General features: G+C 52.1%; 1 protein-coding gene across 1 annotated transcript in view; it reads right to left on the bottom strand.

Annotated features, from left to right (window-relative positions):
* The window catches only part of TRAF5 (TNF receptor associated factor 5), a 44,542-nt gene extending 19,615 nt beyond the window's left edge, over positions 1–24,927 (bottom strand). The window contains exon 1 of the mRNA XM_081489713.1: positions 24,866–24,927. The gene's annotated coding sequence lies outside the window, so the exon portion shown is untranslated. The remainder of the gene's footprint in view (positions 1–24,865) is intronic.
* Between the last annotated feature and the right edge of the window lie 362 nt (positions 24,928–25,289).

The raw sequence follows: 25,289 nt of genomic DNA, 5'->3' as shown, positions 1-25,289 counted from the left end.
AGGTCAGTCGCGGGCCTGTCTCACTGCAGCCGCTGGGCTGTGGCCCGGGCGAATGGAGCAGAGAAAGCAACTGGCCTCTTTCAGCAAATCTAGCTTTCTCTTTGGACAAGCTTGTCAGACCAGGGGATTTTTTTTTCTCCCCTTTATCCTAGGGTTTAAGACCCAAGTTCCACCTTTCTCCTCTCTGTGTGTGTTTCCTACAGAACTTCAAGGGTGGCAGGTGAGCAGACCAAGATGTGGCTGTTCCCCTTTTAACATGGTTTAAGCTTGAGATTTAACAAAAGTTTTAGTTATAAAGATAAATAGGCACAGCGCTTGATCTACACGCCCGACCTGATAACCAAGACTGGAGAACATTTCCCAGCTGCCCTGACCTGCCCTGTGTCATCTAGTCCCAAGCAGGAGGACAGCTCGCGTTCTCTGCCCCTGGAGCACTCTCTCTCGAGACCAGGTTCATGTCTGGGTCACAGAGCATCTAAATTTGGGCCCTCACAGAGATACCCTAAAGCAGCAGGCCTGTTCAACTCCAGAACAAGGCAGGAGGATGTACAAAACGCAGTTAGGGTCCCCCCCCACACACATTCTCTCCTCCTTCTTAGCACAAGAATCTAATGCACTCATCTGTGTGTCTGTCCATCTTTCTCTATTTTTCCTTAATTTTGTTAGGAACCCAAAGCCACGCCACAAAATAAAACCCCTTAAGAAATTTGAGGACCCCGAAGAGTTTTTCCTTATGTGGGTTATATGTATTAATATTTACCATATTTGAGATTAAAATTGAGGAACTAAAAAAAAAAATCTCTTTATTAATTCACTTTAAGACAATAATGGGATTTCCCTGGTGGCTCAGATGGCAAAGAATCCGCCTGCAATGCAAGAGACCTGGGTTCAATCCCTGGGTCAGGAAGATCCCCTGGAGAAGGGAATGGCACCTGCTAATGCAGGAGACATAAGAGACATGGGTTCGATACCCTGGAGGAGGGCCTAGAAACCCACTCCAGTATTCTTGCCTTGAGAATCCCATGGACAGAGAAACCTGGTGGGCTACAGTCCACAGGGTCACAAAGAGTTGGACACGACTGAAGTGACTTAGCATGCAAGCACACAAGATAATAAGAAGCCAGTTATATGTTAACATAAATCATATTTTTATGAAAAATAATCATTTTCCAAAAGAAAAAAATTAGTGAGAAGAGTGGCATTTTTTAAAAAAATATTTTTGCACATCTCTGTTTGGGTTTAAGAGAAGATAGCTGGATATTCATATCTACTCTGCATTATCACATGTCACATAGCTTCTGCACACTCATAAAAGGAGAGTAAAAATGGAAAATGACATCTTAGTATTATTATGCAGACAATTTGCCCATGCATATCCCCTGAAAGGGTCTCAGGGAGCTCCAGGCAATGGTGTGGTGGTAAATGCCAAACATCTGCTCTCCCTGGGGAAAAGTTGCAAGTGAAAGTTGTCAATTATATGCTGAAACATACCTGAATGACGTATGAGCCCACTGGCTGTAGGAAGCCCATGTCCTAGTAACAGCTGCTCCAGTACCCTCAGGGACCCTGAAATCCACTTTGGGGACCACTGCTCTATAGGCTGCCTGGTGGCCTGCCCCTTGTCAGTCTTTACTCCAGCAGGCCCAGCATATGACCCTCACAGATAGTCTCCTTCCACCTGCTGAATGGCCCACGGAGGACCACACTCACCCTACCACTGTGTGTCTGGCCCAGCCCTGGTCAGTATGCCTAGGTCATCCACTGACCTTGTTCACTCTCCAAGATGTTGTCTTGTCCAATATATGTCTTTAAGCAATCAAGTTTTCATCTCATTAGACACACATTAGACACACAAAAAAATAAGCACTTGTGTTCTGCTATACAATAAGGACTTGTGATGTTTCGGGGCAATGTTCTTAGCCAGGCAGAACCAAGCAGTAAATTTTCCCAGGGCAGGGTCTGTCTCCTTCCTTTGAAGCTCCATCAGGCCTGTGACTCAGCTCCAAAAATGGAATCGATGCACTGTGCTCGCTGATGCTAGAGAGCCCCAATAATAGAACTATAAAGGCTGATGTTTCTTTGTCTAACAAATACATTTCTCTAACCACTTCAACACTTCCAGCTGGCACTCTGTCATAGCTAGGAGGTTATTTAGTGGAAATGAGTAAGAGCTCCATTTTATTAAAATCTTTCCCCTCTGGGTATAATAGCTTATGTAACAGGAACAGCCAAAGATTTCAGTTATTATAAATAAGAAAAAAAATCATGAAAATTACTTTTAGAGCTTGTGTATCTCTTTACCACAGTAAACAGTGCCTTATTCCTGCCATCAGTGGAATTATAATGGTCCTCCTACTAAAGAGTTATTAACTCAAACCAAAAAAGATAAGAGAAAATTACATCCCATCTGCTCCCTAAGAACTCGTACTGAGTTCCTTTTAAATGTTATTTTTAAGCTTCATAAACTGATGCATCTTTTACCTGTGAATTTTCTAGAAATTCCAAAGAAAGTCTGTGATGTCACTATTTAAATTATTTCCTCCCTCTTCCCCTTCCTCCCTACCCTTCTTTCTTCCTTTCTTGAGAAACTGTGTCATGTTCTTTAATATCTGGTAGATCCGGGGCCTCAACTTGACCCCGCTGTTCTTCTTCACTTAGATATTTCTTCTTATTCATTTTTGGGAACACATAATAAATAACATTCTGAAACAGCGTGCATTTGGCTTTTAGTTAGAATCAAAAGGGCTTCCCTGGTGGCTCAGAGGGTAAAGCGTCTGCCTGCAATGTGGGAGACCTGGGTTCGATCCCTGGGTCAGGAAGCTCCCCTGGAGAAGGAAATGGCAACCCACTCCAGTACTCTGGCCCGGAAAATCCCATGGACAGAGAAGCCTGGTGGCAAAGAGTCGGACACGACTGAGCGACTTCACACTTCACACTAGAATCAAAAGGACACAAGTCTAGCAGAATTCAGTCTTGGGTTTCACAAAAAAATAGGAAGGTCCATGTCTGTCTGTCCACAGTCTCCCAGCATATCATATAGATTAATGAAGATTTGGAAAACTCAGAAATGCTTCTATATACTTATTGTGTTTTACTTCATAATACATAAGCCCAGGAACTGTCTTCAGGGTTTTCAATTTCTGATCCTTGAAAATTCAAGATCAAATCCCAGAGTGAAGAGGGCACTGGACCGGAGACCTGGGCTCAAGCCCTGCCCTTCCACTCACCCGCTGTGACATGGCGGGGAGACACCCCAGGGCTTCCTTGTTGGTACGTGCCTGCATGGACTCAGCACCTACGTGCCCCGGGTTGGGTCCTGAGAACATGCAGACCTGTGACAACACATCTGCCCTTGAGGGTCTCCAAGAGGAGCAGCGGAAATCAGACCCGGGAATGATCCATGACAACACTTTGGAGGCAAGTCCCATCAAGAGATTTAAACAAGCTGCTGGAGCCCAGGTGAGGGGGAGCCATGCTCGTGAGGCGTTTCTGAGGGAAAATGCATAGATTCCGAAACGGGTCTGCTGGAAGGGCTGCAGGAGAGGGCATGGAGGGGGACCCATGGGTTCCAGTGCAGAGGACCGAGTGACGAGGGCACCAACGGGACAGGAGGGAGGACAGAGGCAGAGCAAGTGGAGGATGTGGGGAGAGACATAGCCGGGGCCAGCCTCAGGGCAAGGGGGGTGACTCAGACCAGCTGACTTCTGACGTCCCTTCCACCATAAACTACGTGGTTCCGAGGAACGGCCACATTTTCCCTGAGGCCCTATTTTTTTCTTTTATTCTTACCTTTGGCTTCTTCTTTTTTTTTTTTTTTTTTTACCTTGGCTGTCATTTTAGTGATGACATTTGACATAACAGGTTTAGATCTATGTCAGGAACATAGGATCTGGAGAGATAAGACGTCCCAGAGCAGTAGTTGTGGGGGAGCTCTGGGAAGCTAGTGCTGAGTCTGCGGTCTGGTCCTGCCCTAGCACAGCCCCAGCACAGCCCCTGCCTCTCCCTACTTGGGACCCCTTATTTATTATTCTTGGCTGTGCTGGGTCTTTGTCACTGCGTGGAAGTCTCTCTGCCCGTGGAGGCTATGTGCTCCACAAAGGGCTTTTCTTTAGCTTCTTCCTCTTTCGCCTCCTCCTCCTCTTCTTTTTTGTTTGGTTTTTAGTTATCGCCGTCTGTTTTCATTTCCCTGCTAGTCACCGTTCTTCCTGGAAGAGCAGCATCTCAGAACTCAAGGGCCCGCAAATGGGGCTACTCTTCAGTCGTGATGTGCGGGCTTCTCATCGCGGGGGCTCCTCTTGTCATGGAGCACAAGACCTGAGGGCTTCGGTCCTTGCGGCTCTGGGGCCCTCGAGCACAGGCTCAGTAGTTGGGGTGCATGGGCTTAGCTGCTCTGTGCCATGTGGGATCTTCCTGGATCGAGGAGAGAACCTGTGTCTCCTGCATTGGCAGGCAGATTCTTCACCACTGACCCATCAGGGAAGCCCCCTCTTTGAGATTTAATAGGTGCTGCTTCCCCCCAAGGTAACCCCCATTCAGCCGGTGTGATCCCCCCACCCCTCTGTGAGATCCCTACAACCAATGACTGGATTTGACAACAGTTCCCAGGGTCCAGGGATGGTTGTTACGTGTACCTCAGTGCCTGGGGGAGGGGGTGGTCTGGGGAAGGTGGGAGAGGCCTGCAGCCCCTCCTGAGACCTCTTTGTAAGAAAGGGTTCTGAGAGTCAAGAGACACTGCTTCTTCTGGGAGGTGAGACCTGCAGGCCCGGGTGATGAGATGGGGGCACAGAGGCTGGCTAGGTGCCCCAGGGTGGTCCCTGAGCCGTGGGCAGCAGATGGGTAGCACCACACAGGCCCACGAAACTGCCAGTCACAGGATGGGCTGCCAGACAGCAAACTGCCCATTTCTCAGCTCTGCTCAGGCCTCCCGGGGACCATGAGAAGCCAACCCCCTGAGGGGCGCATTTGGCAACAGGGGGCAGGTGCAAATACCTTATTTCCCCAAACCCACCGAGACCCAGTGACAGGTCCTGGGCTTAAGTTAAGGGAGGGGAAATGGCGGTTAGTGCTGAGGAAAAGTTACAGTGTGGAATCCCAAGGTGGGGCAACTCAGGGAGACGCCAGAACTTGTGCCCCGGGCAGTGTTCTAATAGAGAACAGTCCAGGCAGGGACGGCCAGACGCCCCCCGTGGGAGGACCGGCAGTCCGCTTTCTCAAAGCCACATCTGGGCCTTGAATTCTGAGATACTGCTCTTCTAGGAAGAAGGGTGACAAGCAAGAAAATAAAAACAACAGTAACTAAAAATCAAACAAAAAAGAAGAGGAAGAAGAGGAGGAAGGAGGAGGTGGCAAAAGAGGAAGAAGAAAAAGAAAAGCTCTTTACAGAGCAGGCTGCCTCCAGGGGAGAGAACTGAGATGGGCCCCAAGCTGTCCCCAAAGCCTCTGTCTGCAACGGCCCAGAAATCTGCTTCCTCTGAAGGCGAAATTCCTCAAGACTACCTCCAGGTCTCTGCTCCAACCAGCCACCTTCTCTGCCTCTCCGCTGTCTGCACAACCTAACACAACAGCACCACTACCGTACGACCTCTGGGACAGACTGGTTTTTTGTTTGTTTGTTTGTTTTAAAAAGATTTATCTATTCATCTATTTATGGGTGTGCTGTGTCTTCACTGTTATGTGGGGGCTTTTCTCTAGTTGCGGCGGGTGGGAGCTACTCTCTAGCCGTGGTGTGCGGGCTTCTCAAAGCGGTGGCTTCTCTTGTGGAACTCAGGTTCTAGGGCTCAAGGGCTTCAGTAGTTGTAGCTTCCAGACTCTAGAGCACAGGCTCAATAGTTGTGGCTCACATACAGGCTTAGTTGCTCCCAGGCATGTGGGAATCTTCCTGGACCAGGGATGGAGCCCATGTCCCCTGCATTGGCAGGCAGACTCTTAACCACTGGACCACCAGGGAAGCCCAGACCGGGCTTATTTTCATTAACCTTGAACCATGAAGGTTAGACCCAGAGGAAGGGCCTTGGAGAAATGCAGGCGAAGTGAGGTCCTTTTCCATCAGGTCTAACAGGGTGGGGAACCACACAGGAGACCACATAGGAAGCAGGTGACTCCTGCCTGATGACACAGGACAACAGGCCCCCAACCCCAGCTGTCCACCCACAGGATGGCCGGCTCTGATGTCACAGAGGCAGAAGGAGGGTGTCTTTTCTTTTCCTTATATTTTTGCAGAAGAGGTTTTTCTTGGACACAGGATGAAGGATGACGTGGGCGCGGTTTTAATTCCTTTGAAGAGAAATGTGATTTCTCTCCAAGTTGTCAGGAAACCTCTGGTTCCTTATTTTCCTGGGAGAGCAGTAGAGAACTGCTGGTGGAGAGAAGGGGGTGGTCAGGGGCTGAAGGGCACTGCCGCCTGCCTCCTGGTTCTGCGGCGGCTGCTGCTTTCATGTCAAGTCTTGCTCGGGGAAGCCTTGAAGGGAACTCTCCTGCTCAGAACCATCCAGAGTCCACCTGGTCCAGGCGATGCAGCAGGAGACCTTTGGGATGTGCTTGCTCAGAAGTTAGAACAAGAGGAGAAAGGACCTCTGATCTTCCCACAAGAGCTTCCTCTAGAAGAAACTTTGACTCAAGGGCCCTCAGCTTCAGCTCCATGTCCCAACTTCTAGGTCAGGGGGAGGGGGCTGTCCTCATTAATCTCCAGGTCCCAGAATTAGCCAAGAGCCCTCACAGAGCCCTCCATCAATGGTTCCTTTTCTGAAGACACTCCTTCCTTCAGGTGAGAAGACAACTACCTCAGCCCATGGAGACTTGCCTAAATATTCCCGAAACCTTCCTACGTTCTCATCTTCTCACGTTTCCTCACTCACCTGTCTGCTGTGAATAGTCTTGGCGTTTTCCCTTGTAGCTCAGTCAGTAAAGAGTCTGCCTGCAATGCAGGCGACCTGGGTTCAATCCCTGGGTCGGGACGATCTCCTGGAGAAGGAAATGGCAACCCACTCCACTGTTCTTGCCTGGAGAATCCCAAGGACAGAGGAGCCTGGCAGGCTACAGTCCATGGGGTTGCAAGAGTCGGACACGACTTAGCAATTCAGCCACAAGTATCCACATTACTACCCCCATGCCCACACCCAGAAGTGAAAGTGATGAGTATTAAGTCTGACGACAGAGTCCTGTGAGCCCACCCCTCCCTCCATGTCCCCTACTGTCCCCCACCCCCACCCCCACCCCGCTTCAGTCAGCACTCTTACTAAGGCCTTGATAATCTTGTGGGTGGGCACAGCTCATTGCTGACTCACCTTCCCATGCATGCACCAAGGGGGGTTTTCCAAAGACCACACACCCCTTTCCACCCCACGAGGTGCTGCCCCTTCTCCTCTGGGACCCTTGAATAAGCTCACTGCTTCTCCTCTACCCTTTCTGTTGCAATTTTCTCATGTCTCCATTTCATCCTCCAAACACATTTTCCTCCTTGCTTCATCCAGTGCATCCTTTTGAATTCCTGGTTACAGTGGAAGATCTCCCACTAAACACGGTCAGTCAGTCACTTTTGTAAGTCATGCTTTTGCTGAGAAACCACTACATGCACACACTGATGAGGAAAAAGAAATGTCGCATGGGGCGGGGAGGAATCCTCATGCCAGCACCACCACCCCATGGCAGGGAGCAGTCTCCAGGCTACTCAGCAACCAGCCCAGCAACACCAGCATCAGCCACCTTCTCCCCACCCTTCCCCTCCCGGCTCCAGAGCCGTCCGTTCAGACCCGTGTCCCTCCGCAGATCTCATCCACCCACCGCCCTCCCTCTGCCCTTGAACAAGCTGGGGGCCCAAATCACCTGGGTGTCGGGCCCTACTACGTAAGCAGTTTGGAAGAGCACGTTGTGTTCAGCCGGTGATCTAAACTGTAACAACAGAATCAGACCTGCCACCTGGCCCCTCCTAACCTGAAGCCCTCTTGCCCTTTATGTGGCATTTGGCACTTCCTTCTAAGAACTCCCCTGGGGACACTGTACTTTTTGCTTCCCCTCCCAGCCCAGACCACACCTCTGGGTGGCTCCCTGCAGGCTCTTAGTTCCTGCCACAACTCCCACCTCCCTTCATTTGAAAGGCTACCCCATCCTCAGCCAGACTGGACTTCCGAGTGAGGGTCCCCGCTTCAGTGAGTCACGGGGCTACCATCTCAGACTCAGCTCTCTCTCCCTTCCTCATGGTCTTTTTTGTCCTAAAGTCAGGCAGGCAGAGCACACGCTCTCAGAAAGTGATGGAGATTTCTAGCAGCCCCACGAGCGAAGTGACATGGGAGCTTGGGAACACAGCCAAAGGGTAGCAGTTCAGATTTTAGCTTGGGACTTCAAAGCATGTTGAAGTGAGAACTGGGGCAGGTCCCACCCTCCATGGCCTAAGGGTGCTCTAAGGAAAGAGGAGAGACCCGGACCACGCTTGTCAGGCTACAGAACAGACATGCCAAAAAGGATCCAGAAACGCTTACCTGACCTTTCGGTGACTTTTAGCTACCAAAGGCCAACCTCATCCGAGCTGGGCCTCAGCTTCCCACAAAGCTCACGCACACCTGCCATTGTGTTCGGTTCGTATCTCCAAAGCTGACCACAGACCAGTGACATTCTGTCAGGTGCCAACAGCCCCTGGAGCTCTGGGAGAGTCTGTGGCTGGGGCATGAGTCGATGGTCTGGGAGAGGCAGACCAGCAATCCCTGCCTGACCAGAGGCCTCGGGAGGAAGCAGATGGGACCAAAGGCGGTCCTCTCAGCCCAGCCCCAGGGAGAGAAGCTTCCCGAGGCCCACTGCCCCAGGCGCACCCCAGGCGCACCCCAGGCGCCCAGCCCTCACATGGGCAGGCAGCCTAGAGTCCCCTCAGTTCGATGCTTGACGTCAGGCTATTGGGACCGATGGGCTTGGTCAGGATGACAGAGAGGGGAAGTGGGTGAGGAGCCCGGAAAGGGGACCCAAGAGAAGAAGACAGAATCTGAAGAGTGGCTTCCCACAACTGAGCCAGTCAGCTGTGGGGGATACTTAAGGGTTATCAGCTGAACAAAACGTGTCACGATTTTTCAGAAACAGCGAACCTGTCAAACCAAATGTCATGAAGAAACATCAATACATAAAGGATGGTACAGAGGAACTGGTCTGGTTAAACAAGGCGTGTTGGCTTTCCTACAGTCTACACCCTTCTGGCAGCTCTTTCGGTAATCAATCGTAGGGGTTCCACAGTTTGATCTTTATTTCAAGTTAATAATAATACCTTACCTGCCCAAGTACTTCGCAAATTGTACTTTCACAAACAACATCACACCCAGTCCTCACACGAACCCTATGAGGGAAATCATAGTTGTATTTCTGATGAAGTACTTGAGGCCCCAAGTTGTGAAGTACCTATGCCCCCAAATTACACAGCTAACAGGTGATGCAGCGAGACTCTGAATCTAGGCTTTCTGCCTCCAAATCCAGTGCTCTTCAGTTCGTGTCATGGCTGGAAGAAAAGGCATCACATCCCATCTGGTACCAAAAAGGAGGTGTGGAATGACAGGCAGTACAGCCTGATGGTCAGAGACCAGCTCTGGAGCCAGACCCCTGGGGTCCACGTTCTTCTGCCGTTCACTTACTTGTGTCACCTTTTCTTCATCTAGAAAATAGGACAAAAATGGCACCTGCCTTTAAGGCTCAGAGTTAGGATTAGATGTGTTGATCCACGTAAATTACCAGCACACAGTGTCTGGCACAAAAATAAACACTTCATATCCATGCCTGTCCATTCTTCACTCCTGGCCAGCATTTATTCAGTGCCTGCTGCGTGCAGAGGCCTGAATCTCATTCTGTTGTGGGAAAGAGTGCAGTGGGACAGGACCCCAAATTCCTATTTAAAAGGGGTTTTCCATTCAGTGGGGAGCATGCCTAGGTGCAAAGCACAGCAACAGTTTCCAGAGTGGCTCAGTCCCTGGATGCTCTGCTAAGACTGTGCCCTGGGACACGATCAAAATGCTGGCTTGCGGACTTCCCTGGTGGTCCAGTGGCTAAGACTCCGTGCTCCCAATGCAGAAGGCCCAGGTTCGATCCCCCGTCAGGGAACTAGATCCCACATGCTGCAACCAAGACCCAGCACAGCCAAATAAATAAAAATAAATATAAATAAAATATTTTTAAAAAATGCTGGCTTGGACACCATACCCCAGGGAAGCAGACCTCTGTTTCAGGGGCCCATTTGTTACAATAGTTTGTGCTGTGCTTAGTCACTCAGTCGTGTCCAACTCCTTGCGATACCGTGGACTGCAGCCCGCCAGGCTCCTCTGTCCATGGGGATTCTCCAGGCAAGAATACTGGAGTGGGTTGCCATGCCCTCCTCCAAGGAATCTTCCCAACCCAGGGATCAAACCCAGGTCTCCCGCTTTGCAGGCAGATTCGTTACCATCTGAGCCACTAGGGAAGCCCAAGAATACTGAAGTGGGTAGCCATCCCTTCTCCAGGGGATCTTCCCGACCCAGGGACTGAACCATCATCTCTCACGTCTCCTGCATTGGCACGCAGGTTCATTACCACTAGTGCCACCTAACGAAGCCCACAATAGTTTAGAGTGCCCTAATTAACATGTTTCACAATCAGGATCCCTCGGTAGTACCCAGAAGCCTGCCTTTTTAACAAGTTCCCCGGCTCGATTCTAGCCCATTACAGAGTGACATGTGCCGGCTTCCAGGTCACCTTCTCCTCACTGGCCACTCCTCACTGCCCCACCTCTCAGGCACCGGGGCTGGTGCTGTACCTCTTCCCTCTTCCATCTACACTGGTGCTCTTGTGAGCTCAGATGTCATCTAAGGCTGAAAATTTCCTGGTTCCTATCTGCAGGCTGGGTCCCCATCCTGAATACGAGTCATCCCAACTGCCTACTCCAGAGCTCCACATTTATTCACTAAGCATCTCAAACGTGAGACATCCGGCCTCCTCCATCCAGCTGGCTCCTCCTGCCATCTTCCCCCAGCTCAGTAAACGGGCACCACCAATCCCCGTGAAGCTTGGACCAAGAGCTCTGGAGTCATACTTGGCTCCTTCCACTCTCCACCCCACAACACCAAATCCTATTGGCTGTTCCTCCAAACATATCTACCCACGTCTCACTACTGTCAGCATGACCATCCCGGTCTAAGCCACCGTCATCCGCACTGAGTACAGCCCTTGTCCCCTGGCTGGTCTCCTCCTCTGCCCCTGTCCCTTCACAGTGTGTTCACAACCCAGCAGTCAAGTAACCCTTTTAAAAACAGAGTCAGATGTATGTCCCTCCTCTGCCCCAAGGACCCCAGCTCACTCAGGGCGTGAGCTGGTGTCCTCAGAGTCCTGTGACCTGGTCTCCGTCTCCATTTCCCAGGGCTTTCCTCCCATCTACACACTCCAGTCACAGGAGCCGGGCTCTCTCTTGACTGGCAGATGCGCCTCCTGCGTGCTGTCCCCCTGCTGGAATGCTCGCGCCCCCAACCCCTAAATAGCTCATTCCTCACTTCCCTGCTCAAACGTGAGCTCACAGGCGAGGTTCGCAACCCACCCGGAATCATAATATCCCCAGCAGCCCCCTAGCCTGCTGCATTCCTCCCCAAAGCACTTATCACCATGCAGCAGGGCAGGTGCTTGCTTCTTTACTACCTTCCTGCCAGAATATAAGCTCCATGAGGGCGAGAATGTTTCTTCTGCTTCTGGGAATGTTTCTTCTGCTTCCAGAGGTAAGCAATACTTAGAACGGGGCACGTGCTGGGCGATCAGTAAGAACTCACGAGAAGACTGAACAACAGCCTCAGAGTTTCCGGAGGAGACAACAGGCTCTCTCCCACTGAGCGTGCTTCCCAGGGCCTGACACTCCGTCCTGAGTCCTGGCGGTCTACCGGTCACAGTTGGAGAAGGCAAAGCTGGCTGATGATGGGCACTTGGTGGGCAGTGGGGTAGTGGGCATGAGGAGGGGTAAGGTCCAGCCATACAGGCTGGAAGAGTGGAGCCTCAACGATGCTCGTCATTCCCACCAGCCTGAAGCGGCCCCTGGGTGGGCAGACAAGTACGTGGGAAGGTGGGAAAATGCTGAGAAGGACATTTGGTTCAAAAAACAGGTATGGGGTCCTCACCGAGGTGCCTCACAAGGTTCTAGAGATTCAAAATCACGTTGGCTCAAGTCCTTCACCGGAGACTTCTTTCAGGCGAACAGGTCACAGGGCTCTGGGCCAGCTTGCCTTTCAGCTCACTCTCTTGTTTCCAACATCTGTTTCAAACCTCTCTCCTCTCCATAGACTTTGACCACACCTCCTTCCATCTCACCAGGAAACTTCACTTCCTACCACAAAGAAAATAGACGTCTTCCAACCAGAGCTACCTCCACTTCCTGCCACTGAGCAGGGCCTGCACGCTCTGTCCCTCCATGCGGGTGGAGGGGGCTGCTCTGCGCCCCACACCCCCCCAGGGCCTGCACGCTCTGTCCCTCCGTGCGGGTGGAGGGGGCTGCTCTGCGCCCCACACCCCCCCAGGGCCTGCACGCTCTGTCCCTCCGTGCGGGTGGAGGGGGGCTGCTCTGCGCCCCACACCCCCCCAGGGCCTGCACGCTCTGTCCCTCCGTGCGGGTGGAGGGGGCTGCTCTGCGCCCCACACCCCCCCAGGGCCTGCACGCTCTGTCCCTCCGTGCGAGTGGAGGGGGGCTGCTCTGCGCCCCACACCCCCCCAGGGCCTGCACGCTCTGTCCCTCCGTGCGGGTGGAGGGGGCTGCTCTGTGCCCCACACCCCCTCGCAGAGGCAGCCTCTGCACCAGGCCAGGCTCTCTGCGTGCCCTAGCCTCCAGCCTGCTCCCCTTCGGCCTCTCCCTTTCAGCTGCCTCCTTCCTCGGCACTCACACAAGCAGTCTCTTCTAGGAGGCAAGCCACCCTCCCAATTCCCGCTCATATTTGCCTGAGAAGCTCGAGCTTGCCTTCCTCTCCCAGCCAAACCTCCTGACACCCCCGCCCCCACCTCCTCACGCAGCGGAGTGACCATCCCCACTGTGTCTGGTTGAGCCGATCCTCAGCCCGCTTGGGCCTGGCTCACACCCCCACCAAGCGCCCCCCGATGCTGCCCTCACCCAGGGTCCAGAGACTTCCGGGTCACTTAGGCCAGTAGTCAACTTCCCGTCTTTATCTCAGCTGGCTTCCCAGCAACATCAGATATTAGTGACCCCCACCCCCACCCCCACCCCAAATGCACACTTTAAAATACTCTTGTCCTTTAGCTTCCCTGAAACCACAGTGTCCTGCCATCAAAGACCACGGACAAACTAACCACTGCCCGGTGTCTCCACTGCGTCTGGACCCGTATGAGCTACTGGCCACCTGGCGTCTCCTTTTCATTGTGTCACAGGCACCCCAGCGCCAACCAAAACGGAACCGATGTCTCCTCTCTGCAGGGAGGGAGAGGGATTCCACGAAGAGCCACTTTTTATCCCGCTGTTGCCACCAGACAGCTGGAGTCATTCCTGGGAATGCCCTCTCTCCTCCAACACCCAGTTCACACCACCCTCCGGTCTGCACCGGTCTCCTGCTACTGGCCTCCCCTCCTAAAGCTGGTCTCCCTACCCTACTCACTCCCCCAGGCACCCCCCACACAGCAACCCGACTGGCCTTTGAAAAAGTCACGGTGTTCTTACTCCCACAGACTTTCCAGCACCTTCCATCACTCTCACGGTTCACCGAGCTAACCACGGTCCCGCCCGCTTCTCCGGGGCATCTCCCTCCCCACTCCTTATTCTCCAGCTTCTCTGGCGTTTTTCGCCCCTCCTCACAGGAGTGGAGACCTTCTTTCCTCCAGCCCTCATCCTAAGGCTGGTCCCCCTTCGCTCAAGCTCTTGTCTCTGCTCTGGAAACATCCCCTCCCCGGCCCCCACCTCTCACTGAACTCAAGTCATCCGAGCCCAGCCTAAGCCCCGCTATGCACCTAAGCCTCACGGGACCCCTCAGCCAGCTTGGCCCCCTTCTTCCTCAGCACAAGCCCATTATCACACTGTACTTCTGCTTCATATCACTTCTGAGTACACTCATTTTTAATGTGATTATCCGTTCAATATCAGTCTGCGTCCACACATGGAAAGCAGGGCTGGGACTGTGTCTCGAGCAAGCACCCGAATCTCTGAGTAAATGAACAGCTGCCCCTTTGGGTGCCTGCAGTGTGCTAGGTACTGTGGCTAGCTGCTTCCTTTGGGTTGTTGCACATCCTCTTCACAGCAGCCCAGTGAAGGATGGGCACTAGTTTCAAGACTCATGCTCATGTTTTACAGATCAGGTCCTGAAGCTCAGGGAGCTCGAAGAGCATGATCAGGGTGACACAGCTGCCGATTGCCGGGCTGGGACTCAACCTCAGGCTTGTCTCCTATCAAAGCCACTGCACCACGCTTCCCTCCACATCCTCCGTGCTCACTCACAGCCCTGGACATAGCAGGCGCTCAACCAAGCGGGGTAGATACCCACTAAGTCATCTCACTTGATCCTCACAGTCACCCTAGAAATCTACAAACAAGAACTACAATCCTCCTTTTCCAAATGAGGAAAATGACGGTTGGGGATCCAAAGGGTCACCCAGCAATAGGTGGCCATGTTGGGCTGGAACCCTGGTCTTCCGACCCCTCATGTAGGGGGATTCTCTCTGTAGCATAATTATAGCTAGACACTGAGGTGGAATTAGTTAGGGACTGATGCTGAAGCTAAAACTTCAGTACTTTGGCCACCTGATGCAAAGAACTGACCCCTTGGAAGACACCCTGATGCTGGGAAAGACTGAAAGCAGGAGGAGAAGCAGATGACAGAGGATGAGATGGTCGGATGGCATCACCCACTTGATAGACATGAGTTTGAGCAAGCTCCAGGAGTTGGTTATGGACAGGGAAGCCTGGTGTGCTGCAGTCCATGGGGTCACAAGAGTCGGACATGACTGAATGACTGAAATGACTGAGGTGGGATTATGCAGGGAAGCTTGGCAGAACAGGGTTAAGATACCACGGCTGCAACTGCCACCCCTAGAGAGGTCTGCTTACAAGGACAGCCCTTGCATGATGTCTGGGAAGGTGGATTTGGGGTGGGCTCTCCCTGCCCTGAGTTGCTCGTTGGGCCTAAACTGTGCAAACAATATGGTTTAGGCTGAACATCTGTTGTTTCTGTAGCTGTTGTTTTTTTTTTTCTGGAAGTCTGGGATTTTCGGTGTATGCTATGCAGAAGGTGCCTATATGACCAATCTCCAGTAAAAACCCTCGATGCTGAGTGTCCAGTGAGCTTCCCCGATAGATAACATTTCACAGGTATTACCACAATTCAGTGCAGGATGAATTAAGCACGTCCTGTGTGACTTCACAGGGGGAGGACACTTGGAAGCAAGCACCTGGTCTCCTCCAGGCTTTGTCCAAGTGCGTTTTTCCTCTGCTGATTTTGTTTTGCATCCTTTCACTGTGAAAAACCTTAGTTGTATGACTATTCGCTGAATCCTATGAGTCCTCCTAGCAAATTATTGAACCTGGGCATGGTCTTGGGGGCCAGCCTTTCTAATGAGAAACAAATTTTGAGTTTTCTTTGAAAAGAGTGAAAGAAGCATGGAATAGTAGATTAAAACAGGAGGCATTCCAGGCAGGAGAAATGATATGAAGAAAGTTAGGAACAGACAAGTCAGGTACAGAAGGCTGTCAACTACAAACTGGCTGTTGCCAAGGGTATGTGCCACCTACCTCTGTGGAGACTGAACCCTGTGCTGCTGTAGCTGTTGACCTTCACCACGCCCTGCAGGCAGATCAGGGTGGAGAGTGAAGCACTCTGTGCTCCAGGGAAACTGGTAGAACAGATCTTCTGTTGCTGTTCAGTCTCTAAGTCCCGTCTACCTCTTTGTGACCCCATGGACTGTGGCACGCCAGGCTTCCCTGTCCTTTACTATCTCCTGGAGTTGGCTCAAATTCATTTCTTTTGAGTTGGTGATGTTATCTAACCACCTCATCCTCTGCCACCCCCTTCTCTTGCCCTCAATGTTTCCCAGCATCAGGGTCTTTTCCAATGAGTCAGTTCTTCACATCAGGTGGCCAAAGCATTGGAGCTTCAGCTTCAGCATCAGTCCTTCCAATGAATACTCAGGGTTGATTTCCTTTAGGATTGACTAGTTTGATCTCCTTGCAGTCCAAGGGACTCTCAAGAGTCTTCTCCAGTACTACAATTTGAAAGCATCAATTCTTTGGCATTCAGCCTTCCTTATGGTCCAACTCTCACATCCGTACATGACAACTGGAAAAACCATAGCTTTGACTAGATGGATCTTTGCTGGCAAAGTGATGACTTTGTTTTTTAATACATATCTAAGTTTGTCATAGCTTTCCTTCCAAGGAAAACAACTGTCTTTTAATTTTGTGGCTGCAGTCTCTGTCCGCAGTGATTTTGGAGCCCAAGAAAATAAAGTCTGCCCCTGCTTCCACTGTTTCCCCTTCTATTTGCCATGAAGTGATGGGACTGGATGCCATGATATTGTTTTTTTTTAGTATTGAGTTTAAAGCCAGTTTTTTCACCCTCTTCTCTCACCTTCATCAAGAGGGACTGAAGTTCCCCTCCTCTTTCTGCCATTAGAGTGGTATCATCTGCATATCTGAGGTTATTGGTATTCTTCCCAGCAATCTTCATTTCAGCTTGTGATTCATCCAGCCCGGCATTTTGCATGGATGTACTCTGCATATAAGTTAAATAAGCAGGGTAACAATATACAGCCTTGACGTACTCCTTTCCCAATTTGGAACCAGTCCATTTGTTCCATGTCTGGATCTAACTGTTGCTTCTTGACCTACATTCAGGATGCAGGTAAGGTGGTTTGGTATTCCCATCACTTTAAGAATTTTCCACCGTTTGTTGTGATCCACATAGTCAAAGGCTTTAGTGTAGTCAATGAAGCAGAAGTACATGTTTTTCTGGGAATCCCTTGCTATCTACAATCCAACAAATGTTGGCAATTTGATCTCTGGTTCCCCTCCCTTTTCAAAACCCAGCTTGTACATCTGGAAGTTCTCTTTTCACATACTGCTGAAGCCTAGCTTGAAGGATTTTGAGCATAACCTTACTAGCATGCAAAATGAGAGCAACTGTATGATAGTTTGAATGTTCTTTAGCATTGCCCTTCTTTGGAATTGGAATGAAAACCGACCTTTTCCAGTCTTGTGGCCACTGCTGACTCTTCCAAATTTGCTGGCATATTGAGTGTAGTATTTCAACTGATTCATCTTTTAGGATTTTAAATAGCTCAGCTGGAATTCCATCACCTCCACTAGCTTTGTTTGTAGTAATGCTTCCTAAAGCCCACTTGACTTCACACTGCAGAAGGTCTGGCTGTAAGTGAGTGATCATACCATCATGGTTATCCCAGTCATTAAGACCTTTTTCATATAGTTTTTCTGTGTATTCTTGCCACCTCTTCTTAATCTCTTTTGCTTATGTTAGGTTCTTATCATCTCTGTCCTTTACTGTGCCTATCCTTACATGAAGTGTTCCCTTGATATCTCCAATTTTCTTGAAGACATCTCGAGTCTTTCCCATTCTATTGTTTTCCTCTATTTCTTTGTATTGCTCATTTGTGAAGGCTTTCTTATCTCTTTTTTCTATTCTCTGGAACTCTGCATTCAGTTGGGTATATCTTTCCCTTTCTCCCTTGCTTTTTGCTTCTCTTCTTTTCTCAGCTATTTGTAAAGCCTCCTCAGACAACCACTTTGCCTTCTTGCGTTTTTCTTTGGGATGGTTTTGGGAACAGGTCTTTAGATAGATATTTTCAGGAACTGATTTCATAATCCCAAATCCTTGCCTCTCTTCATATGTAGAAGAGCACTAAATCCCTTCATGATGACAACTCCTTGTGACTAGCAGAAAACCTCTTGTAAAGTAAACATTTGATTGCATTGAACTTCCCATTCACCAAAATCTTATATATTGACCTTCCCCCACTACCTCTCTTTGCAGCAGTCTCTCAGAACTATCTGAGGTGCTGTCTCCCAGGCTGCAGTCCTCAATTTGCCCCGAATAAAACAGAACTCACAACTCTCAAGTTGTGCATCTTTTTCTTTAGTCGACAAGGCCCTGCAGCTGTTCAACACAATGTAACCAGAGTTGATGTAACCCAGCATTATAGTCACAAGGTGGAAGAGATAGGGGCTACAGAAGTCACACTTGTTAGACAGATCCAGTGTCAGTGAACCACTGAACTCACATATATGGAATTTTTGTCAGCATCAAGGAAAGATTAAAAGAATGTACCGTCTGCCCATCCAAAGCAAATGCATGGCAGTGAACATTTTTGATGAAGGTCTGTGGGAATGCTATGGAGAGGTTGAAGCAACATCCCAAATTATTGGGTGTTTTTCTATAACAACTACCTCAATATCTATCCATTCTAGAATAATCTACTTTCCATCCATTAAGAGCAACTATTCACCTGGCTCCCCAGGTTGCTTGGTGGTAAAGAATTTGCCTGCCGATGCACCAGATGCAGGAGATGGAGACAAGGGTTCGATCCCTGGGTTGGGAAGATCCCCAGGAGGAGGAAATGGCAACTGACTCCAGTATTCTTGCCTGAGAAATCCCATGGACAGAGGAGCCTGGAGGACTACAGTCCATAGGGTCGCAAAGAGTCAGACCTGCTGAGCGCACACACGTTCCTTCCTTCCTCTGTCCCACAGAAGCGCCTTTGCCCACGGCCCAGTATTCCCCAGCCTCCTCCCAACTGTCCGCCCTCCCATTCCTCAGGAGGGGCTTCCTGGTGTGATCCCACCAGTTGCTTAGTCATTTCTTCTACTCTGCATCTACTTGGCACTCAAGGCTTCACTTTTTTGCCTTTAACCCGGGGAAGCATGGGAAGTTATCCTAGGTTGTATCAGGGATACCTGCCCAGTCTCTTCTTCAGAGTCCCCACATCCTGAAGGAAAAAGACAGACTTTTCATGACTAGTTCAGCTTAACTCCATGCCCCACCCCAACCTCCATCCTCCAGCATCAAGGGCTCCTCTGATGGAGGCTCAGGGCACAGACGGGGTGTCCCGAGCCACCCCCTTAGGAAGGGAGCATGGAGAGGGCTCTGGCTGGCAGCTTGGCCCCAAGTCAACTCACTCCTCATTCTGCTCTGACCTCACAGTTGATTCCACCAAAGTGATGGCTCTGTTCCTGGTGACCAAGCCAGTGCCTGTATCTGGCTTCCCAGATCCGTTTTATTTCTTCTGCTGGGTCCCCGTGCTGCCTCACTGCCCAGCACTATTATTCCTCTAAGGTTGCACTGCTCTGCCCACGAGTCTTTCTCAAGGACTGGAAATCTCCCTTTGACACCCACCCCCTGGAGCTGGGCCTCCTTTTATCTGGGGCTGTTAGTCCCCCTCTCGGCCCTCTGCCTGCTGAGGGCTCAGCCCAACTTATCCACACCATGCCCTGCCCCGTGCCAATTCACCTACTCTGGCCCTTGAGGTTGGCCTGGTCTAGAGATTGCAGAGTGGAAGCAATAGGCTAGTTTAAATGATGGTCTACCCTGGTATGTGGCAGGTCTTGTGCTTGTCTGCTTTTAATTTAAATTTGAAGGCTTTCAGGCTAGACAAACATTTTCCACCTCCCCAGAGGCCCCACAAATCCCTATGCTGTCAAAAACATAAAAGAAGAAAACCAGCTTTGTTGAATACTTGCCAGACACTAGGCTCTGTGTATATAATTGGCTCATTTAATCCTTCCAGCAACCCCAAGTGGGTGACATTACTATCTCTGTTTACCTGTGGGAATACAGAAGCTCATGGAAGTTGGGCGACTTGCCCCAACCATACAACGACAACCAGCAAGTCACAAGTAACAGATCTGAAGTCCACACTATTTCCACCACGCCATGAGTGGAAGGAATAGGTCTTGATTAGACTCTGCAGTAAGGAGGCCCCCCTGCAGCGGTGTGGAGAGAAAACAGATGAGCAGGGAAGTGAGTGAATGGACAGCTCAGGTAGTACAGGAAGGAGAGGGCTGGACCGGGGAACTCAGGCAGCAGCCCTGGGGAAAGACAGCAGGTCAGGACCGGCTGGAGACAGGACAGAGATGATGAGGGCACAGCAGGGATGTCTGCCAGGATCGGCGCGGGAAGGGGCGGCTTGGGTGAGTGTCTAAGGGGCTCCTGGGAAAGTGAAAGTCGCTCACTCGTGTCTGACTCTTTGCGACCCCATGGACTATACAGTCCATGGAATCCTCCAGGCCAGAATACTGGAGAGGGGAGCCTTTCCCTTCTCCAGGGGATCTTCCCAACCCAGGGATCGAACCCAGGTCTCCCGCATTGCAGGCAGATTCTTTACCAGCTGAGCCCACAAGGGAAACCCAAGGGGCTCCTGAAACATTACAAATCGAACTGGCCAAGAACAGAGCCGGTTGAGAGGCAGAAACTTGATCGGCCTTTCCCTACGAGCGCTGGTTAACCTTGGCTGCACCGCAGGGCTCCAAGGGAGCCCGAGGACACAGCGGTGGCCCCACTCAGGGCGGGAGGAAGACGAGGAGCTCCAGGTCACGGAAGGTTTGAAACATCAGTGGGGACGGTGCAGCCCCTCCCAGAAGCCGAGCAGCAGCTGCAGAGCAGGCTGGCGACTGAGGATTAGCAGCCCTGGAAGCCTGCAAAGGGCAACACGGGCAGCGGGGCAGGTGCATGGAGCCGATGAGGAAGAGAACGCCAAGGGCAAGGGCGAGTGCCGGCTGCTCTTTCCAGAAGCTGGTTGGTGAAAGGGAGAGGAAGCGTGGGGTCTTGTTTAACAGAGACGGAGCATGTGGCAGAGGGGAAGGAGTCAGTGGCCAGGGAATTATGAAGGGAATGGTCTGCCTCTGTCTCCAAGAGAGGCAAGGGCGGGATTGGGGGTGTAGATGGAGAAGGTGTCCTCTTGCTGGTCAAGAGAGAGAAGAAAAAAAAAAGCTGTAGGGGAAAACCTCAGGGATGCTCTGACTTGGAGAGGAGGGGTGCTGATGGAGCACGGGTTAAGTAAAAACGCGTGAGGCTCTCCTGGAAGGAAGTGAGATGAGTACTCCTTCCCACAAACGCGAGCCCTGGGGTGGGGCGCTCACTGGGCTCCCTCAGTCACCCCCAGGGCCACAGAACTTGCACCAACACTTGGCTGCATGCTGCTCTCTCTACAGCCCTGTCTCAGCCTGTATGTACCACCGCCTGCCTCCAGGTGACAATGGGCAGAAAGTACTTATCACTGTCACCGCAAAGGGACTTTGAATTTTTCTATGAGGACCGCTGAGTATTTTCACTTTTATTTTCCCCCTGGCCCTCCAGCCCACTTCCTCACAAGACAGGACCCTAGGGGAACGGCTGCTCTCTGGCCCTCCAAATGCAGTTTCGCTCTGAGCAAAGCAGCAAATGCTGTAGCCTGACTCTGGCCTCAGCACCCCTGGGGGCGGCTTCTGCCCTGCAGCTTGTTCCTGACACACACACACACACACACGCACCCACCCACAACACTGCTGGGGTGACAGCTCCTCCTCCAGAGGAACGTCGGGAAAAGTCACCACCTGAACAGGAATCGCTGTTCAGAGGAGGCCTCAGCCGCTGCCCTCCTCCCCCTGGCCTGTTGACTCTTACTAAAGAACCTGGACGGTGACAGAGGTGTCAGGCAACCTTTGATGAACGCCCTGCGGGTCCCCTCACCCTCCTGCCCAGAATCCTGGTTTCCTCTAGCCACAAAACTATAAGAGCTCATGAACTGGAGTCAGAAGACATGAGCTGGGGTCCTGGCCGCTCCCCACATGTCGTGAGATGCTTTAAGTCACGTCTGAGGCCCATCTTGCAGCCCGGTAATGTGCAAGAACAGCAGCTGCCTCTCCCTGCTCTCGGGGAGGCGGTGAGTTCAGCAGGTGAGACAAGCTATTTGTCAACTGGACGGCGCTATGCTGACTTCGGGGTGCAGATGAGTCCTGCTGGCAGTGCAGTGTCTCCAGAGCCCCACCCAAGACGCGTTTCCCAGCCATCAGGCCCCGGCAGCTCAAAGCCCAAGGGAGACACACGTCCAGTGAATTCAACGCCAAGATCTGTTTAGTCCTCCTCTGTGCCAGACGCCAGGCTACAAACAAGACCAGACACAGGTCTCACCCTGAGTTTGCTAGCGGAGGTGGAACTAACACAGGGGGTGTCTGTTCATGCCGTGGCCAGGGTCTCCAGGAGAACTTGCTCTGTGTTACCGGGAACAGATCATACAGGCCTGATCAGAGTCTGAGTCCACTTGTTAGTTGCTCAATCATGTCTGACTCCTTGTGAACCCATGGACTGTAGCCCGCCAGGCTCCTCTGTCCAAGGGATTATCCAGGCAAGAATACTGGAGTGGGTTGCTATGCCCTTCTCCAGAGTATCTTCCCAAACCAGAAATCGAACCTGGGCATCCTACACTGAAGGCAGGTTCTTTGCCATCTGAGCCAACAGGGAAGCCCTGGTGGCCCACAGTAAAGAATCTACCTACAATGCAGGAGACTTGGGTAGATGTGGGTTCGATCCCTAGGTTGGGAAGATCCCATGGAGGAGGAAATGGCAACCCACTGCAGTATTCTTGCCTGGAGAATCCCATGGACAGAGGAGCCTGGCGGGCTACAGTCCATACGCTATAATCGCAAAGAGTCAGAGGCACCGAGCGCAGCAGGCATGCAGGCCCTTCCCCTCGTTCACCCCTCACTGAGCCGGAGGTGGGTGGATATAGCTCTGAGAAACCAAGGTGAGCGGCCTGGGGCAGAGGAACCACAGTCCTCAGAGACCCAGGCCTGGCCCAGCAGTGGTGCCCAAAGGGTTATTTCACTCTCAGTGCTTCACCCTCCCCATCTGGGCCATGTGGACAATAATCCTGCTTTGGCCTGACTCTCAAGGGTATCGTGGAGGACAAAATGAGAACAAAATGACCAGAGCAATGGGAAAAAATGCTTTGAAAGGGGAAGGGCTTTATGAACAAGGCTTTAATATTTTCTTCTTCAGGGTCTTCTCCAGTAAAGCTGAGATAATCACAGGAGGTCTGTTTCCCAGGCTAGCCTGATGGGACTGACTCAGAGACATCCAGCCCCCTCGCTCTGCAATCATTCCAGTGGCGACAGCGAGTACTTCCAGGGGATGGGATCCCATCGCCTTTCCATAGTTTTTCCACTACTCTGCCACCTAGGACTGGTGGATACTTAGGTGATGCTTGCTGACCAGTGGAAACACTGCTTGTCCTCAGACCTCAGCCCAGAGGACCTGAGAAAGTCACCCCCTCCACCACCACCCCTCTGGCAGGGCTTCCACAGTTTGGCTCAGACAGAAGGCTTTCTTCTCCCGGCGTCCAGAACCCAGGGAGAGAGATTCCAGCATCTGAGGGTCAGCCCATTCCACCGAGTTCAAAACAAGAACCAAAACAGGAACAACACCTTTGATAAAGGATAGACATTTTCTGCCTCCAATAAACCTTCATCTCTTCTGCAGCAATGTCTGTCTCTCTTGTTCAAATTGAAGTTGGAGGTAGAAGTGTTCAGATGATAAGGTTTTCACCCAAACCATCAATCGCGCTAACACCCCTGTCTTCAGCTGTCTGTGGGGAAGGCAAGGCAGGCAGCTGCATGCTGCATTTGAGAGGTTCTAGCCCAGGATTTCCCTGCCTAAAATTATCTCACTCCCCCTCCCCCAGAACTGTTCTATACCCAGAAGCACTTCAACCAATTTCTTTGCATTTTATGTCTCCTTTTAAAATGCAAGTATGTCTGAAAGAAGGAATGTATCCCACTGGCCCTTCCCCACTTCTCACTCAGCACTGGTGCCCAATAAATATTTACTGAAATCAGTTAGTTACTAGAGGCCTGTCTGGAAGGGACACGGGTCAGAGCCCGGGGCTGTGGAGGGTGGGGTGCGCAGGGGACAGTCCCGGCTGGGAGTCACGCCTCGTTTCACCAACCCCACCGCCAGCGCACAGCAGCCCTGCCTGTCACTGCAAGGTAACTGACTTCTGATGAAAGTAAATCTGAAATAGCCAAATATGGAAACTCTGCAGGAGGGGGCAGAAACAGCCGAGAGAGTCAGAGGAGACGCCCAGGGGGGTTAGTAGCAAGAGCAGTGGCCCCAGAATTCACTGAGAATTCTCAGAACTGCCAAAACCCTGCAAAGCAGTAACAAGGGCGAGGCCATCTGCTGTGGAGAACCCAGTTTCCATCAATTCTCTGGGTGTTCCCGGGGCAACTCTTTCCTACCTAAGTCTTGGTTTCCTGCAAGACCCCTTTGAGCTCTCCTTGGCTGGGGGTGAGGGTGGTTCTAAATGAGCACGCCCAATCGAAAAGCTCCCGGAGGTTCCATGCATGCCAGAATTTAATCTTCATTCTAGAATATTCTGGCTGGAAAGTCGTGCAAAAGTGGAAAGAAGGGATGCCTCAGGGCGCGATGGGGGAAGCCAGGGGTTTGCAGGCGCGCGTGCCGGGCACGCCTAAAGCCCTTCCCCCGCCCGGGCACCCCGACCTGCCTCTGGTCCGCAGAGTGGACACCCGAGCCCTGGAGGCGCTCCCCAGCTCAGGACCCCTAGTCTCCATCCTCGGCACACCCCTTCTCTGCTCAGAAAACTCGCTCCGGGCCCCGGAACCCAACCGCCCCCCTATACACACCGCACCCACTCGCCCGCATCAGGGGCCACCTGCCCTGCCGGCTTCTCCCGACCCGGGGTCCGGGCCCCGGGGCCTCCTCGCGCGCACCCCCCGGCCGCCGGGGACTCGCTGGGCGCGAGCAGGGGACGGGCGGCCGGGCCGGGCTGCGGGGAGGCAGCTGCAGGTCTCCTGCTGCCGACATGCTTTCGGTTTCAAAGTCAACGCGACGCACTGAGAAGCGGTGCTCGGTGCCCTCACTCCGGCCCCACGCGGCGACCCACCGGGACTCACCTGGGCTCGGCGCGCGAGCGCTCGGCGGGCGCCTGGCTGCTCCGAGGCAGCGGCGGCGAATCAGGGGCTCGGCTCTCAGCCCTCGGGGCCCTGGGCGCCTCGCCCCGCCCGCCGAGGAGGGGGGGCGGGCCCGGGCCCCGGAGGGGCGGGGCCTGGAGGGCCGGGGAGCGAGCGCGGGGAGGGGCGCAGGGCCCCCAGCGAGGGCGGACGCGCCGGCAGGTGCTGGGCAGGATGCTGAGACAGGCAGAAAGCCGGCCAGTTGGAGACCTCACCGACCCTCCCTCGAATCTTGAGTATCTACAAAGAAAAATCATCTCTGATTTTCCTAGGTGCATTTGAACTGTACCCGTCTTACCCTTCAATCAGGGACAACCAACCTCACCCAGTCCTTTCATATTTTGACGCAATGGCAACCCGCTCCAGT

The sequence above is a fragment of the Giraffa tippelskirchi genome, chromosome 5 (assembly GCF_054371585.1).
Source record: "Giraffa tippelskirchi isolate mGirTip1 chromosome 5, T2T-mGirTip1v1.2.pri, whole genome shotgun sequence".
In the NCBI taxonomy this organism is placed as follows: domain Eukaryota; kingdom Metazoa; phylum Chordata; class Mammalia; order Artiodactyla; family Giraffidae; genus Giraffa; species Giraffa tippelskirchi.
Note: the sequence above shows the minus strand (reverse complement) of the source record. Positions and strands in the feature narration are given on the sequence as shown.